The 13544-nt window shown below is 51.9% G+C and overlaps 1 protein-coding gene across 1 annotated transcript in view; it reads right to left on the reverse strand.

Moving 5' to 3' along the window:
* FIGNL1 (fidgetin like 1) overlaps window positions 1–12433 on the reverse strand; it is a gene marked incomplete in the record, with an annotated part of 97284 nt that extends 84851 nt beyond the window's left edge. The window contains 2 exon segments of the mRNA XM_056520317.1: window positions 8065–8150; window positions 11973–12433.
* Between the last annotated feature and the right edge of the window lie 1111 nt (window positions 12434–13544).

Below are 13544 nucleotides of genomic sequence, written 5' to 3' on the forward strand. Positions count from 1 at the left end.
CTGATAGACCGTACATGCTGGGAGATGTAGTTTTGCAACAGCTGGATGTTTCTCCCCCCCCCCCCCCAATGTGAACGTACAGGGTACACTCACATGGGCGGAGGATTACAGTAAGTATCCGGCTGCAAGTTTGAGCTGCGGCAAATTTTCTGCCGCAGCTCAAACTGCCAGCGAGAAACTACTGTGATCCCCCGCCCGTGTGACTGTACCCTAAAAACACTACACTAACACAAGATAAAATAAAAAGTAAAAAACACTACATATACACATACCCCTACACAGCCCCCCTCCCCAATAAAAATGAAAAAAGTCTGGTACGCCACTGTTTCCAAAACGGAGCCTCCAGCTGTTGCAAAACAACTACTCCCAGTATTGCCAGATAGCCGTTGACTGTCCAGGCATGCTGGGAGTTTCACAACAGCTGGAGGCACCCTTTTGGGAATCACTGGCGTAGAATACCCCTATGTCCACCCCTATGCAAGTCCCTAATTTAGGCCTCAAATGCGCATGGCGCCCTCACTTTGGAGCCCTGTCGTCTTTCAAGGCAACAGTTTAGGGCCACATATGGGGTATCGCCGTACTCGGGAGAAATTGTGTTACAAATTTTGGGAGGTATTTTCTGCTATTACCCTTTTTAAAAATGTTAAATTTTTGGGAAACCAAGCATTTTAGGTAAAAAATAAATACACTTATTGAATGTCATTTTGAATACTTTGGGGGATGTAGTTTTTATAATGGGGTCATTTATGGGGTATTTCTAATATGAAGACCCTTCAAATCCACTTCAAACCTGAACTGGTCCATGAAAAATAGCGAGTTTGAAAATTTTGTGAAAAATTTCAAAATTGCTGCTGAACTTTGAAGCCCTTTGGTGTCTTCCAAAAGTAAAAACTCATAAATTTTATGATGCAAACATAAAGTAGACATATTGTATATATGAGCCAAAAATTTTTTATTTTGAATATCCATTTTCCTTAGAAGCAGAGAGCTTCAAAGTTAGAAAAATGCAAAATTTTCATTTTTTTCATCAAATTTGGGGATTTTTCACCAAGAAAGGATGCAAGTCACCATAAAATTTTACCACTAAGTTAAAGTAGAATATGTCACGGAAAAACAATCTGGAATGCTTTTACTTATCATTCTGATTCCAAGAGTTATTAAATGTTTAAAGTGACAGTGGTCAGAATTGCAAAAAACGCTCTGGTGCTTAAAGGGGTATTCCGCCCCTAGACATTTTATCCCCTATTCAAAGGATAGGGGATAAGATGTCAGATCGCCGCGGTCCCGCTGCTGGGGACCCCTGGGATCCCCGCTGCGGCACTGGGCACTCATTACAGCACAGAGCGAGTTCGGTCTGCACGTAATGATGGGTGGTACAGGGGCCGGAGCATCGTTACGTCACGGCTCCGCCCCTCGTGATGTCACGGCCCGCCCCTTTCAATACAAGTCTATGCGAGGGGGGCGAGACTTGCATTAAGGGGACGGGCCGTGATGTCACGCTGGGCGGTGCCATGACGTCACGCGGCTCCGTCCCGTTTCGCCCGTCATTACGCACAGAGCGAACTCGCTCTGTGCTGTAATGATAGCACGGTGCCGCAGCGGGGATCCCAGGGATCCCCAGCAGCGGGACCGCAGCAATCTGACATCTTATTCCCTATCCTTTGGATAGGGGATAAAATGTCTAGGGGCGGAATACCCCTTTAACCCCTTAAGGACCCATTTTGGCCTTAAGGACTCAGACAATTTAATTTTTACGTTTTCATTTTTTCCTCCTCGCCTTCTAAAAATCATAACTCTTATATTTTCATCCACAGACTAGTATGAGGGCTTGTTTTTTGCGCGACCAGTTGTCCTTTGTAATGACATAACTCATTATATCATAAAATGCATGGCGCAACCAAAAAACACTATTTTTGTGGGGAAATTAAAAAGAAAAACGCAATTTTGCTAATTTTGGAAGGTTTCGTTTTCACGCCGTACAATTTACAGTAAAAATGATGTGTGTTCTTTATTCTGAGGGTCAATACGATTAAAATGATAACCATGATTATATACTTTTATATTATTGTTGGGCTAAAAAAAAATTACAAACTTTTTAACCAAATTAGTATGTTTATAATCCCTTTATTTTGATGACCTATAACTTTTTTATTTTTCCGTATAAGCGGCGGTATGAGGGCTCATTTTTTGCGGCATGATCTGTACTTTTTTTTGATACCACATTTGCATATAAAATTTTTTTAATAAAATGTATTAAAAAAACTAGCAATTTTGGACTTTTTTTTTTACGTTCACGCCGTTCACCGTACGGGATCATTAACATTTTATTTTAATAGTTCGGACATTTACGCACGCGGCGATACCAAATATGTCTATTAAATTTATTTTTTACGCTTTTTGGGGGTAAAATAGGAAAAAACGGACGTTTTACTTTTTTATTGGGGGAGGGGATTTTTCACTTTTTTTTTTTTTTTTACACTTGAATAGTCCATACCATGATTGCTAATACTGATCTGTTCTATGTATAGGACATAGAACAGATCAGTGTTATCGGTCATCTTCTGCTCTGGTCTGCTCGATCTCAGACCAGAGCAGAAGACGCCGGGAGCAGGAAGGTGAGGGGACCTCCGTGCGGCGTTCTGAATGATCGGATCCCCGCAGCAGCGCTGCGGGCGATCCGATCGTTCATTTATATTGCGCACTGCCGCAGATGCCGGGATCTGTATTGATCCCGGCACCTGAGGGGTTAATGGCGGACGCCTGCGAGATCGCGGGCGTCGGCCATTGCCGGCAGGTCCCTGGCTGCGATTAGCAGCCGGGATCAGCCGCGCATGACACGGGCATCGCTCCGATGCCCGTGGTTATGCACAGGACGTAAATGTACGTCCTGGTGCGTTAAGTACCACCACACCAGGACGTACATTTACGTCCTGTGTCCTTAAGGGGTTAAGGTGTAAAATGGCCTGGTCCTTAAGGGGTTAATTAAACCACACAGTCAATGGCGTACGCGAAAAAAAATTCCGAAGTCCAAAATTATGTATTTTTGGTAACTTTATATCATGAAAAAATGAATAAAAAGTGATCAAAAAGTCAAATCAATACAAAAATGGTACCGCTAAAAACTTCAGATCACGGCGCAAAAAATTTGCCCACATTCCGCCCCATACGTGGAAAAATAAAAAAAAAGTTATAGGGGTCAAAACATGACAATTTTAAACGTATTCATTTTCATGCATGTACCGTATATACTCGAGTATAAGCCGACCCGAATATAAGCCGAGGCCCCTAATTTCACCCCAAAAGGCATGACTCGACTATAAGTTTTCAGCATCGAGTATATATGGTAGTTATGATTTTTTCCAGAAGTACGACAAAAATCAAACCTATATAATTAGGGTATAATTTCAGAATAAAAGAAGTGGCGTCATTTTTACCGAAAAATGTACTGCGTAGATATGGAAGCCCCCAAAATTTACAAAATGGCGTTTTTTCTTCAATTTTGTTGAACATTGATTTTCCCCCCCCCTTTTGCCATAGATTTTTGGGTAAAGTGACTGATGTCATTACAAAGTAGAATTGGAGGCGCAAAAAATAAGCCATCATATGGATTTTTAGGTGCAAAATTGAAAGGAGTATGATTTAAGGGTAACGAGGAAAAAACGAAAGTGCAAAATCGGAAAAACCCTGGGTCCTTAAGGGGTTAAATATGGAGTATCCTGTGCGATTAGAAAGGCACTCATGATAGCTCTGTGGCTGCCAGCTCATGGGCGTGGTCAGAGAACCTTGGGGCGGTGTGAGGTGGAATTTTGCAACCCATGCAAACGTGCGACCACTAGAGCTGGGAGGAGCGAAGGCAGAGCCCGGAGGTCGCACGTCTGCATGAGAGAAATAACATAAATACGCCACGCCACCTCATCTCCCCCTCCCGGAGGATGCAGGTCTGCATGGCAGACATAAGGCAGAGCTCATCTCCCCTCCCCCTGCTCTGCCTTCAGAGGACACAAGTTTCCACAGGGTAAGGAAGTCAGAAGAGCAGGGGAGAGGGGATGTACACGGCTCATCTCCCCTCCCCCTGCTCTGCCTTCGGAGGACACAAGTTTCCACTGGTGAGAGACCATAGAGGTGTTGTGAACTACAACCCCCAGGAGACTACTGAGGCAGCTGCTGGTGCTATATAACAGACTGAAGACTCCTGACACAACATGCTGGGATTTGTAGTCTCTGTTGTGTATGCTGTCGAGGTGTGGTGAACTACAACCTAGTGCTGGGCGGTATGGCCTAAAATGAATATCACAGTATTTTTTTTTATTATCGCGGTATCACGGCATTACCACCTGTGTCCCCCCCCCCCCCCGCGAGCGGGGTCCCTGTGCCCACTAGCGGTGTCAAATGTGCCCCCTGCGAGTGCGAGCGCTGCCATCACTGCTAGCGGGGTCCCTGTGCCCACTAGCAGTGTCACAAGAATGCCGAGGGCAGCTCTGTTCCCCGTCCCTGTCAGCTCTCAGGGTAAGGGAACAGATTTAAAAGCCTCGCGCGCAGCTAACGTAGTACTGCGCAGGCGCAGCACTACGCAAATCATGTAGGGCTAACGTAGGCAGCTGTAGGAGCCTAGCGTTAGCCCTACGCTATTTGCGTAGTACTGCGTTAGCTGCGCGCAAGGCTTTTGAATCTATTCCCTTACCCTGAGAGCTGACAGGGACGGGGAACAGAGCCGCGCTCTGCATTCTTGTGACACCGCTAGTGGGCACAGGGACCCCGCTAGCGGTGATGGTAGCGATCGCGCTCAGCATTCTTGTGACACCGCTAGTGGGCACAGGGATCCTGCTAGCGGTGGGGATTGATCGTGCTCGCGAGGATACTGGCTGACAGGCGCAGCAGGGGGACACAGAAGCACACTGGGACAAGTGATGGCGCCGCGCTGGGCTCTACAATTCATCCGGAGGGAGGGGCCCGACCGGTATAGTGGTATGGGCAAAAATCCATACTGTGGGAGAAAAAAAAAAAAAAAACGGTATCCGGTTCATACCGGTATACCGCCCAGCACTACTACAACCCCCAGGAGACTACAGAGGCAGCATGCTGGTGTTATACCACAGACTAAAGACTCCTGAATAACACATCAGGAGCCCCCCAGGCATTGGCACGGGATGCCTACTTTTCAGCAGGCATCCCATTCAATCCACCGCCCTTGGTCCTAGACAGGTTAATGATTTAATCTAAATCTCCACTTGCAGAATTCTGCAAGTGTAGATTTCAATTGGCGGCCGCCGCCATAATCCATTTTTGAAGATTTACATGCTACAGTAATTTCTCCTGTACGTCCCTCCTGACATGATTTTCTTTCAAAGCTGCAGTACAATGAACGCTGACATGAAGACCACTGTACAAACCCCGTGCATCTCTGCTTCCCTGTATGAACCCCCGTGCATCTCGGCTTCCCTGTATGCACCCCCGTGCATCTCGGCTTCCCTGTATGAACCCCCGTGCATCTCGGCTTCCCTGTATGAACCCCCGTGCATCTCGGCTTCCCTGTATGCACCCCCGTGCATCTCGGCTTCCCTGTATGCACCCCCGTGCATCTCGGCTTCCCTGTATGAACCCCCGTGCATCTCGGCTTCCCTGTATGAACCCCCGTGCATCTCGGCTTCCCTGTATGAACCCCCGTGCATCTCGGCTTCCCTGTATGAACCCCCGTGCATCTCGGCTTCCCTGTATGAACCCCCGTGCATCTCGGCTTCCCTGTATGAACCCCCGTGCATCTCGGCTTCCCTGTATGAACCCCCGTGCATCTCGGCTTCCCTGTATGAACCCCCGTGCATCTCGGCTTCCCTGTATGAACCCCCGTGCATCTCGGCTTCCCTGTATGAACCCCCGTGCATCTCGGCTTCCCTGTATGAACCCCCGTGCATCTCGGCTTCCCTGTATGAACCCCCGTGCATCTCGGCTTCCCTGTATGAACCCCCGTGCATCTCGGCTTCCCTGTATGAACCCCCGTGCATCTCGGCTTCCCTGTATGAACCCCCGTGCATCTCGGCTTCCCTGTATGAACCCCCGTGCATCTCGGCTTCCCTGTATGAACCCCCGTGCATCTCGGCTTCCCTGTATGAACCCCCGTGCATCTCGGCTTCCCTGTATGAGCCCCCGTGCATCTCGGCTTCCCTGTATGAGCCCCCGTGCATCTCGGCTTCCCTGTATGAGCCCCCGTGCATCTCGGCTTCCCTGTATGAGCCCCCGTGCATCTCGGCTTCCCTGTATGAGCCCCGTGCATCTCGGCTTCCCTGTATGAGCCCCGTGCATCTCGGCTTCCCTGTATGAGCCCCGTGCATCTCGGCTTCCCTGTATGAGCCCCGTGCATCTCGGCTTCCCTGTATGAACTCTGATATAGAAATGCACAGGGTTCATACAGTGATGTTCATGTCCTGCACAAACCCCATGCATTTCTATGACCTCTTTATGGGGCTAATGAACACCCCATGAAGAGCAGAAACCAGCCCGTACAGTTCATCCTCCCCCTTGCAGTCCGAGGAAACATGCATTATACACAGCACACTAAATATATATATATATATATATATATATATATATATATATATATACATATACACACATATATACACACACACACACACAAATATATACAGCATTATACACAGCACACTAATATAATTCAGCCCTGGTTGGGATACACTGGCATACACACACACAAAAGGTACTACAACTCCCCCCAGCATGTGTCATTCAGGAGTCTTCAGTCTGTGGTATAACACCAGCATTCTGCCTCTAGTCTCCTGGTGGTTGTAGTTCACAACATCTCTATTCTCCGAAGCGCAGCGGAGATGTGTGCGGTATGTCACCCTTCACACATAGAAATCATCCCCAGCTTGCGTGCTGTGATGCCCCCCCCACCTCCCCCTTATCCCCAGCCCGTGCAGTATGTCCCTCACATCCCCCCTTATCCCCAGCCCGTGCAGTATGTCCCTCACATCCCCCCTTATCCCCAGCCCGTGCAGTATGTCCCTCACACCCCCCCTTATCCCCAGCCCGTGCAGTATGTCCCTCACATCCCCCCTTATCCCCAGCCCGTGCAGTATGTCCCTCACATCCCCCCTTATCCCCAGCCCGTGCAGTATGTCCCTCACATCCCCCCTTATCCCCAGCCCGTGCAGTATGTCCCTCACATCCCCCCTTATCCCCAGCCCGTGCAGTATGTCCCTCACATCCCCCCACTTATCCCCAGCCCGTGCAGTATGTCCCTCACATCCCCCCACTTATCCCCAGCCCGTGCAGTATGTCCCTCACATCCCCCCACTTATCCCCAGCCCGTGCAGTATGTCCCTCACATCCCCCCACTTATCCCCAGCCCGTGCAGTATGTCCCTCACATCCCCCCACTTATCCCCAGCCCGTGCAGTATGTCCCTCACATCCCCCCACTTATCCCCAGCCCGTGCAGTATGTCCATCACATCCCCCCCCTTATCCCCAGCCCGTGCAGTATGTCCCTCACATCCCCCCCCTTATCCCCAGCCCGTGCAGTATGTCCATCACATCCCCCCCCTTATCCCCAGCCCGTGCAGTATGTCCCTCACATCCCCCCCCTTATCCCCAGCCCGTGCAGTATGTCCCTCACATCCCCCCCCTTATCCCCAGCCCGTGCAGTATGTCCCTCACATCCCCCCCCTTATCCCCAGCCCGTGCAGTATGTCCCTCACATCCCCCCCCCTTATCCCCAGCCCGTGCAGTATGTCCCTCACATCCCCCCTTATCCCCAACCCATGCAGTATGTCCCATCCCCAGCCCATGTAGTATGTCCCATCCCCCCCATCCCCATCCCGTGCAGTATGTCTCCCACATCCCGTGCAGTATGTCCCTATGTACCATCCCCCCATCCACCCCCCCCCCATCCCCATCCCCAGCCCGCGCAGTATGTCCCCCCGCCTAGGGCTGGGCGGTATGGCCAAATATGTGTATTGCGGTATTTTTGTATAACAGTATTTCTCTCCCCCCAAAAAAATTGTTTTGATTATTAGCCCAGCGCTGGGCTGTCCCCACCAGGGTACTACTCACGTCACTCACAAGCACTGCCCTCCTCGTCCTCCTGTTTGTTGCGGCCGCCGGCGCTGACACTCTATAGCCGTATCCCTATGCCCGGGCTGCAAAAGGTAAACAAAAATTAACTTTAACGCATGTTCCTACGTTCCTTACGCTCTTCCTGGGGACGTGAACGTCGGACATCCGTCAGCCTATCACCGGCCGCAGCGATGTTCTGCCTCGGCCGGTGATAGGCTGAGCCCACTGTCATGTAAGAAGCCGGCTTCTTACATGACAGTGCACTCAACCTATCACCGGCCCAGGCGGAACATCGCTGCGGCCGGTGATAGGCTGACGGATGTCCGACGTTCCATTCCCTAGGAAGCTGGTCCGAACCGACGGGAAAGGTGAGGTAAAGTTTATTTTAATTTTGTTTACCTTTTGCAGCACGGGCATAGGGGTACAGTATAGAGCAGTGGTCTTCAACCTCCGGGCATGCTGGAAGTTGTAGTTTTGCAACATCTGAAGGTTGAAGACCACTGGTATAGTGTGTCAGCGCCGGCGACCGCAACCAACAGGAGGACCAGGAGGGCAGCGCTTGCTGGTGACATATGTTAGTACCCCGATGGTGACAGCGCAGCGCTGGGCTAGTAATTGGGGGGGGGCAGAACAGCGATCGAGGGTCACATATCATTAGTTCCCTAACGTGGGGACAGCGCAGCGCTGACAATTCATTCATTCCCGAGGGGGAGGGGCCAAACCGGTATTACGGTATGGGTTAAAATTCATATCGTGCAGCACAAAATTTTCGGTGTTCGGTATGAACTGGTATACCGCCCAACCCTATCCCTCCCCCCCCAATCCCCTTATATCCCCAGCCCGTGCAGTTTGTCCCCCCCCAATCCCCTTATATCCCCAGCCCGTGCAGTTTGCCCCCCCCAATCCCCTTATATCCCCAGCCCGTGCAGTTTGTCCCCCCCAATCCCCTTATATCCCCAGCCCGTGCAGTTTGTCCCCCCCCCCAATCCCCTTATATCCCCAGCCCGTGCAGTTTGTCCCCCGCCAATCCCCTTATATCCCCAGCCCGTGCAGTTTGTCCCCCCCAATCCCCTTATATCCCCAGCCCGTGCAGTTTGTCCCCCCCCCCCAATCCCCAGCCCGTGCAGTTTGTCCCCCCCAATCCCCAGCAGTTTGTCCCCCCCCAATCCCCTTATATCCCCAGCCCGTGCAGTTTGTCCCCCGCCAATCCCCTTATATCCCCAGCCCGTGCAGTTTGTCCCCCCCCATCCCCTTATATCCCCAGCCCGTGCAGTTTGTCCCCCCCCCATCCCCTTATATCCCCAGCCCGTGCAGTTTGTCCCCCCCAATCCCCTTATATCCCCAGCCCGTGCAGTTTGTCCCCCGCCAATCCCCTTATATCCCCAGCCCGTGCAGTTTGTCCCCCCCCATCCCCTTATATCCCCAGCCCGTGCAGTTTGTCCCCCCCCCCCAATCCCCAGCCCATGCAGTTTGTCCCCCCCCCAATCCCCTTATATCCCCAGCCCGTGCAGTTTGTCCCCCACCCCAATCCCCAGCCCGTGCAGTTTGTCCCCCCCAATCCCCAGCCCGTGCAGTTTGTCCCCCCCCCCAATCCCCTTATATCCCCAGCCCGTGCAGTTTGTCCCCCGCCAATCCCCTTATATCCCCAGCCCGTGCAGTTTGTCCCCCCCAATCCCCTTATATCCCCAGCCCGTGCAGTTTGTCCCCCCCCCAATCCCCAGCCCGTGCAGTTTGCCCCCCCCCCAATCCCCTTATATTCCCAGCCCGTGCAGTTTGTCCCCATCCCCTTATTCCCAGCCCGTGCAGTTTGTCCCCCCCCCAATCCCCAGCCCGTGCAGTTTGTCCCCCCCCCCAATCCCCAGCCCGTGCAGTTTGTCCCCCCCAATCCCCAGCCCGTGCAGTTTGTCCCCCCCCAATCCCCTTATATCCCCAGCCCGTGCAGTTTGTCCCCCGCCAATCCCCTTATATCCCCAGCCCGTGCAGTTTGTCCCCCCCCATCCCCTTATATCCCCAGCCCGTGCAGTTTGTCCCCCCCCAATCCCCAGCCCGTGCAGTTTGTCCCCCCCCAATCCCCTTATATCCCCAGCCCGTGCAGTTTGTCCCCCCCCCCCCCAATCCCCAGCCCGTGCAGTTTGCCCCCCCCAATCCCCTTATATCCCCAGGCCGTGCAGTTTGTCCCCCCCAATCCCCTTATATCCCCAGCCCGTGCAGTTTGTCCCCCCCCCCAATCCCCTTATATCCCCAGCCCGTGCAGTTTGTCCCCCGCCAATCCCCTTATATCCCCAGCCCGTGCAGTTTGTCCCCCCCCAATCCCCTTATATCCCCAGCCCGTGCAGTTTGTCCCCCCCCCCAATCCCCAGCCCGTGCAGTTTGTCCCCCCCAATCCCCAGCAGTTTGTCCCCCCCCAATCCCCTTATATCCCCAGCCCGTGCAGTTTGTCCCCCGCCAATCCCCTTATATCCCCAGCCCGTGCAGTTTGTCCCCCCCCATCCCCTTATATCCCCAGCCCGTGCAGTTTGTCCCCCCCCCATCCCCTTATATCCCCAGCCCGTGCAGTTTGTCCCCCCCAATCCCCTTATATCCCCAGCCCGTGCAGTTTGTCCCCCGCCAATCCCCTTATATCCCCAGCCCGTGCAGTTTGTCCCCCCCCATCCCCTTATATCCCCAGCCCGTGCAGTTTGTCCCCCCCCCAATCCCCAGCCCGTGCAGTTTGTCCCCCCCCCCCCAATCCCCTTATATCCCCAGCCCGTGCAGTTTGTCCCCCACCCCAATCCCCAGCCCGTGCAGTTTGTCCCCCCCAATCCCCAGCCCGTGCAGTTTGTCCCCCCCCCCAATCCCCTTATATCCCCAGCCCGTGCAGTTTGTCCCCCGCCAATCCCCTTATATCCCCAGCCCGTGCAGTTTGTCCCCCCCCAATCCCCTTATATCCCCAGCCCGTGCAGTTTGTCCCCCCCCCAATCCCCAGCCCGTGCAGTTTGCCCCCCCCCAATCCCCTTATATTCCCAGCCCGTGCAGTTTGTCCCCATCCCCTTATTCCCAGCCCGTGCAGTTTGTCCCCCCCCCAATCCCCAGCCCGTGCAGTTTGTCCCCCCCCCAATCCCCAGCCCGTGCAGTTTGTCCCCCCCAATCCCCAGCCCGTGCAGTTTGTCCCCCCCCAATCCCCTTATATCCCCAGCCCGTGCAGTTTGTCCCCCGCCAATCCCCTTATATCCCCAGGCCGTGCAGTTTGTCCCCCCCCATCCCCTTATATCCCCAGCCCGTGCAGTTTGTCCCCCCCAATCCCCTTATATCCCCAGCCCGTGCAGTTTGTCCCCCCCCCCAATCCCCTTATATCCCCAGCCCGTGCAGTTTGTCCCCCGCCAATCCCCTTATATCCCCAGCCCGTGCAGTTTGTCCCCCCCCAATCCCCTTATATCCCCAGCCCGTGCAGTTTGTCCCCCCCCCAATCCCCTTATATCCCCAGCCCGTGCAGTTTGTCCCCATCCCCTTATTCCCAGCCCGTGCAGTTTGTCCCCCCCCCCCCCCCAATCCCCTTATATCCCCAGCCCGTGCAATAAGTACCACCCGCTCACCCCCCTTATTCCCAGGGGGAGAGGCTTATCTGTCACGTATGTCTGTAGCGGTCGCACGTTTGCATGGGTCGCAAAATTCCACCTCACAGCGGGATTCTCATCTGTTCACAGCCCTTACATACCATGAAGACTAGAGCAATAGTTGCCCGGTGTAAACGAGTCTCCAGGTCAGTGCGATGTAATATTCAGGCTACGGTCGCACAGCTGTATCTGCACCGTTCTTACATAAAGCGCACATAAGTCATTGTAATACTTGGCGCCATGAGTTGCGTCCCTTTCATAACAAAGCGAGTTTATAACTCAGACATACTTTTCGGACGGTTCTTATATCACCTTTGTGTCCCACACGCTGTGTTATGTGAGGGGTTGGTCCCCGGTGGCACTCAGGAGTAAATACGATAATCCAGAGGAGACATACTTACTCATCCACGTTTGGTCAGCTGTTCCACCCGCGGCAGAGATGCTGAGGAAAACCATTCGAGTTACTAACATACAAGAAGTGTCCGCTAGAGTATTCTCGTGGCAGACATTTTGGTGAAGCCCGGGCCCTCATTTGTGGAAAGCTCGCAATGAGGCGCCGCCTTACGATTCCCGCGCTTTTTAAAAGGCTGGAACAGGAACTCGTAAGCCCTTAAGTACGGAGAAAGGAGCTGATGCTACATGTGTGCAAGGGCAGAATGTGATTAAACGGAGGACATTTACGAGCGCCCCGATGAATAATAATAATAATAGGGAATGTCTGACAGTTCCATGCCGTTCTCAGCCATTTATGATTTGCAGCTAAACCGCATGCGTTATAGTGTGGTCTTACTATGATTTTATTGGCATGTGGTCAAAAACTACAGCCTGTGAGGTATTTATGACTTAACCAATAGATCTGCTATAGATCAGTGATGGCGAACCTATGGCACGCCGAGCCCCCTCTGTGGGCACGTGGTCATAGTTCGCCAGGCGAGGCAAATCGGGATATCCCTGTGTCCCGAAAGTTCTTTTTTGGACATAAGGATGTCCAGTTACTTTTCTGGGGGAACTACAACCTAATGTGGTGGAACATACTGCCTACCTAATGTGGGGGAACTATACTGCCAGCCTAATGTGGGGGAACTATACTGCCAACCTAATGTGGGGGAACTATACTGCCAACCTAATGTGGGGGAACTACAACCTAAAGTGGGGGAACATTCTGCCAACCTAATGTGGGGGGAATCTATACTGCCTACCTACCTAATGTGGGGGAACTATACTACCTACCTAATGTGGGGGAACTATACTGCCAACCTAATGTGGGGGAACTATACTGCCAACCTAATGTGGGGGAACTATACTGCCAACCTAATGTGGGGGAATTATACTGCCTACCTAAGTGGGGGAACTACAACCTAATGTGGGTGAACATACTGCCAACCTAATGTGGGGGAACTATACTGCCAACCTAATGTGGGGGAACTATACTGCCAACCTAATGTAGGGGAACTACAACCTAATGTGGGGGAACATACTGCCTACCTAAGTTGTTTTTTCTAAACTTAAAATCAGAATACTGAGATTTAATTGCTGTGCTGTCACTTTGAGGAATAAAAAGTTGGCGTGCATTATGGTTTTGGCACTCTGGCTCAAAAAGGTTCGCCATCACTGCTATAGATAATGGGAGTAATGTGTAATAGTGAATGCACTTTGACATCTATATTATGGATCAGTCACCAGCTTGATAAAGTGCATTATAGAGCCCTGTGATTTTATTTTTTCAGGAGATTGGACCTGTGGGTCGTCATTGCATTTATATAATAAGACTGGGCTAATCATATTTCCATGACACACATACGGATAGCAAAATGGAGTGATATGTAACATGTATACTTGTAGACCACTATACTGCCTTCAAATATAGTTGTTGGTCCTTATACT

Source organism: Hyla sarda, chromosome 5 (assembly GCF_029499605.1).
Source record: "Hyla sarda isolate aHylSar1 chromosome 5, aHylSar1.hap1, whole genome shotgun sequence".
Classification (NCBI taxonomy): Eukaryota; Metazoa; Chordata; class Amphibia; order Anura; family Hylidae; genus Hyla; species Hyla sarda.